Genomic DNA, 6000 nt, shown 5'->3' with positions numbered 1-6000 from the left:
GCTCACGTGGTTTTGATGGCTGGCTGTGGTGGAGAGGGCACCATTCTTAAAGTAGGCCCGCTGGATCGAGCGAGCCAATGGGAGCTCGGGAGGAGTGGATCTTGAGGTGTGAGTTTGAGACTCCCCTGTATTCATCCACCTCACATCCATCAGACAGTCTCACTTTTCCCTCATCTGAGATGGGTAGATATGCAAAAACCTGTCTATATCACCTCTGGCTTTTGGTAACAGGAGGAGTTTAAGTGCAAGATGTGTAAGTTGTTGCGCAACTATCATCTCCCTCCACATACACATGATTTGGGGATGACTGCCAACAAATTTTCCCAATTTCAAATAAAGTCGGTGCCTGCATGGCCAGTCATTTAGCTCATACAGCTTTAGCGCTGCTCACACAAATATGACAAGAATAAGTCACAATGAAGAGCAGACACTGCAATTAATATTATGCGGAGTGAAAAGGTAGGTTATGGAAGGAGTGTATTTTGATGATTTGATTAATAAATAAACCTGGAATAAGGTCTTAAACCACCTCACAGTTGTTCATACACAGTGGCCATTCTCATGTCATCTACTACAACCTATCACGCCAACAGGCAGCCTCCATATTAGAATACACACCAGGCCATGCATACCTTCAGGCATTTTACTAATGCACCTGTTATCAGCGTATAGTGGCAGACGCAAGACTACAGCTTTAGGCCATGACAAAATAATGTGATTCTATAATAGACTGTAGTCTGATGGAGCTCACCTTCACACCTTGATCAGGCAGACGGCTCTATTCAGATCTGGCCTCGCTTAATTCAATGAGTGATTAAGGTTAAGATACTCATCTTCAAAGAGCAATCAGGTCTGCGCGGTGCTCTAACGAAACTCAAGAATGTCAAAAGTCAAAACATAGACGTGTGTTGGTTAATCTATACAGTTAAGGCACTAATGTTCGTCTAGTTAGGCCGTCTATCCAAGTAATCGAATTTAATCCTGTCCACGTTTTATCATAGTGGTAGGCCATCTAGATTGATTACTTGATAAGTGCTGGCCTAATTAAATCTTCGATAAATAATTGTTATGTTCTCAAACAAAATCTGATCAAGACTTTAAATAGTTTATTTTTGTTGAAATAATTATTGCACTGATGTCAATGTAAACACGATAGCAAAGGGCACACAAACCGTATCAAAACAGGAAAACAAGCAATGACTTCAAACTTTGAGGTCTAACATGATAGGCTAAAGACAATAGGCTACTCTATCACTCTATCATAAAAAAAACCATCTAGGCTACCAGGCCTATTCATCAATCAGTCTGTGAATCTACTCGTCAAGGCTATTGTTAATCCAATCTAGTGTTGATATGAAACCTTTTAAAGTTTCAATCATATTTGACATGAAAATGCCACAGAGAATATGGGTAGGTAGGCCATAATAGCCTAAACGTTTTCTCCAATTTGGAAGCCTGTGTAGTGCCACAGAATAGAATTCACATTCCGAGAAACAGAAACAAGAACGCCAATACACATGCAGGATCTTGAAAGCTCTCTGGTGTTAATAAATGATTGATTCATTTTTCCGTGGCTTTCATGCTTTCTCTCTGAAACCTCTGCTCGTTCACGCGCCGTTAGAGTTAAAAAGGCAGAATCCACATCCCGGCGCGTGAAATCACGCACACGGGCCGCGAGCTGCTGTTTAGTTCTCTAATGGGGTTAATTAATTAACCCGTGCAGCTCAGCGTGAATACAATAATGTTAGTTTCGTTTGACAGTCGTGTCAAGCACCGATGTGGTGGGGTGCAGCACTAAGGGCCCATGGCAGGACTTTTGGGATTTTTTTGTTTTGTTTTAATGGCACCTCCTTTTCACTCCTTTTTTTTTTTTTTAAATAAACATACATAATTCTATTATCATCCTCTTTCTATCACAGTTTATTATGTTAGCCTATAAGCCTATATATAGACCTGTGTGTGTGTGTGTGTGTGTGTGTTGTTTGCTTGTGTATGTATGCACTGTTGAATGGGTGATTGTTTTCTGGCAATTGTTCTTTGAGTGTGTGGATTACAATGTTCCATTGTAATGGACAGCACTCATATACAGGGACGAGTGGATCATCTGGATGTCACAAGAGTCAGACTTTGCAAGAGAACAGGTCGCAGCTCTGTGCTCTTCCCAAAGATGGACCATCTTTCCTGGGAGACTGTCTGGAATACTTGGGCTCACCTTGTTCCATTTGCATGTTGGAGTTATGGAAGACTGGAGAAGGTGGTGTTGGCAAAGACATAAAGAGGTCTTACATTTTGAGAATGCATTGAAAGTAGGTTTGTAAGTGCTGTATTGCTTTGTGTTCATATGTGAGCTTGGGATGACATTGTATAAAGGAGACACTGGCTCATTCTGTTGGTGTATTGCAGCTAATTTGTGGTTTCCTCCAATTCAGTCCAATTCTGGAGGATGGGCACAATTGAGAAGAGACACCAGCTATCTCTTTGCCACCCCCATTTATGATTACAGAGTATCCATATAGTGCTGTGTTGCAGGCCATTGTATGTGTACCATTCTGGATTGTATTGGCACAGCAGGTAAGTGGTCTGCATGGCAAATTCAGTCTGGGACATAGTATTATATTCAGGGTCTCTCTCTCTCTCTCACCTTCTCTACCACTGATAAAACACACCTTGGGCAAACACACACACTCACACCCAAACACACTGAGAGGATTACATGCCCCCTAGGGAAAGCATGCTTACAGAGCCCTCATTAGTGAGACACAATGAGGCACCGCCTCTTAAAATAGATAACACACAACCACAGACAAACACACACACACACACACACACACACACACACACACAGACAGACACACACACACAAGTAGTCTAACAGAGGGATGATCTGATTATTCCAAACCTATGCACCACACCGGTCAAATGACTTTAGCAAACTTTTTTCGAATGACTTTAGCAAACTTTTTTCAAACAAATTCAGGTGCTTAGAGTATTGTAAGCCATGAATGCATGTATGTGTGGTGTGATGTCATTATCCTGGATAGCGTGTATACATACATACAATGACATTCCTTTATATGATAGTACAGGCAACATACTTAGTGGTTTTGAGGACAACAGATGCTCCTAGGAAAAGCTAAATGTTATGTTGTTGTAGGCCACCAAGCCTTGACCACCACAGAGTTTTTGTGTCAGTGTGTGTGTGTGTGTGTGTGTGAGAGAGAGACTATTAATAACTTTCTGATGGTAATCATGGGAGGAGAACTCGGTTCTTGGCTTTTGGCAGACAAAGAAGTGAACAGAGTCAAAGCACGACCCTGAGGAGCCAGACCCCACTAGAGTGGACAGTTCATCATTCTGTATGTGTGATGTCTCCGGAAAGCAGGGGAAGAAACGCTCTCACTCATTTACTTTGAAGTGGACCCACTTACAACTCCCGTTCCTTCTGATTGAGTATTCTTTGTAAATGAAGAATTGTATTCCAGTTGCAGTTCAGGTGATAAGACCCATACAATGGATTACCTTCCCTTGTATTTTGCCCCCCCCCCCACCCCACCCCCCCCCCCCACACACACTCACTCTCTCTGACTCACTCACTTAAGTCTTTAAAATGTGGACTATTCTATGTCATCAGATTCTGAGCTTTCAGCACAAACTGTTCTGTCTGATCAAATCCCTGGTAGACCTGATTACTGAAGATCTTCAACCTGTCTGTCACCCAAGCTCAGGCAGCTCAAACAGCCAGTTATTCAATTAACTTTATCATCTTGCTCTGCCCTTGTCTCCCAACCAGTCTAGCCTTGATTTCATTCAAAAAGCAATTCTTTCTCATTATTGACTCAGATGTCTTGTGTTGCTCCACACCCCCATCGCATGCACACAAATACTTGCACACATGCAGCTATGCTTGCGAGCAATGCGCAGACATGATCTGAGACAGACACACACGTGCCCGCGCGCACACAAACTGCACGCATACGCACACACACACAGGCCGCGTTTCATTCTGAGGGAGTTCTGCAGCTTTGAAGATAAGAGCAGGGGTTCGCTCATAAACACTGATTGTGTTTTTGTTCTTTCCTGTGGTTTGATTTATTTAAAGTATAATGCTGAAAGGTTTTGGCCGCTTTTCCTGCCTGGCCAGGGCATGTAAATATTTCAAACTAACTCCTACAACAGCCTCCCGTAAAAGAAATACTCAATCATAACGTCTGCATCAACCTTATGTCTCTCACAGCAGTGGTACCCTATCAGCCCTATTGAAAGCCACATAGCCTAAGTTGGCAGATGTATGAAGATCTCACACATTAGGCTACCTGATTCTGTTATTAGTCTTAGCACTGAATACAACTAAATTTAGGCTGTAGGCCTAATGATCGACCAATTTTGCAATCCCGCATATTAACCTGTTACTTAAACAACCAATATTTGGTAAGGAGTGATTTCCTACACTTCATGTAACCTAAACTAGTTAAAGCCATATTAAGTAGTGTTTTACCATCCATTTGGTGAATTACCTCTAAAGTAAATTAAAGTAAATGCACTCAGGTTTGGTGCGACGATTATTAAACCTGTAGCCTATAGGGATTGGTTTAAAAACGCAGCTTTGTACATAGGACTACGTCTTTCAGTAAACATTCATTTGATGAGGTATAGGGCTTAGGGCTGACTTGTGAAGATAAAAAGTAAAACAAATAGTTTACTAGATAGCAAAACCTTTTCTGAAATTTGAACTCGCAAAATAAGAATTATTAGTCCTTCAATTTGGCGCATAACCTCGGGTGCGCCAAGCGCGCTCCAGAGGATCCCGTCCTGCCCGTCGATAAGATCAGCGCGTGGGTACAAGCCTTGGTGACATTTCCGCGCTGTGCCGCACGTAGGAGAAAGAGGGAGCTGGTGGTGGTTGGGTTTACACAATACGGCCAGCCGTGCGCACACACTAACATATGCTTCCTTTGATAAAGCCTCGTACCAGCTGAAATTCTATGGCCTCGTCCCTTAAGACAATATCTGCATGAACCAGAGAGCTATTTACGGACATCATCCGAAGTTTAAGTGAACTAACTAAACAAACAAAAAAAGATGGGGAACGAAAAACATAAGTAAGGGAGGAAGTCTTCATTTTATGCGTAATAAGATTTTTAGACTAGATTTTTGTTTACGTAACAACACTAAAACCACATTCCCTTAGCCTCCTAAACCCGGGTAAACCAAAAGCCCAATAATAATAGTAGGCATAATGATGATATAATATGGAATAATAATAATAATAATAATATTAGCCTAATAATTGTTCACCAATATTAGCAAAATACCGTTTAGCCTTTAGGTCAAGATTAGATAAGAAATAGGCCTAAATTGCCAAGGCTACAATTTGAATCGGGAAAACGCATAAAGGAAAACGTATGATGCTAAAAAATTTAAAGAATGTAATTCAGTGACGCAAATTAGGCTACGTCAGATCAGACAGATATTTTCTATTTAAAAAAAATCATCCTGTGGAATATACTACTATACAGAAGTTTTGTCTGCTTAATAGCCTACAGATAACAAGACCTGAAGTCTTTTTGAAAAACAGCATGCTTGTTGACAGAGTTCCGAGTGTGACTCGACTCGTAGTTTGAATGTGCGGCCCGGACACAGCTGCTTTGTGACTAATCACACACACTCACCGTTTACCGTGGCACACATACACACCAACAACAGGCATCTGTTTCCTGTTTTTCGGTCTTTAGTTCTTATTTTCCCAGTTTCCTCTCACCTGCTCATACTCACGCTCCTTCCATCTCCCAGTTACTAATGGCAAGTTACCAACCTGGTGCTTTGCTCACTTTCACTGCTAAGAGTTGCAAGTAGGAAATTAACTCTCATATGCATGGCTCAATCCACACCAGCTCAGGCTTGAACCAAGACACCAATCTGGCTATAGCCAGAACTGTGTAGGATGCCTATTTTCAGATCATTTACTTTTGCAGTTAGTAAACCAAATGTCTACCCTGAACC

This window comes from Alosa alosa, chromosome 16, assembly GCF_017589495.1.
Source record: "Alosa alosa isolate M-15738 ecotype Scorff River chromosome 16, AALO_Geno_1.1, whole genome shotgun sequence".
NCBI classification, from domain to species: Eukaryota; Metazoa; Chordata; class Actinopteri; order Clupeiformes; family Clupeidae; genus Alosa; species Alosa alosa.
This window is presented reverse-complemented; position numbering follows the sequence as displayed.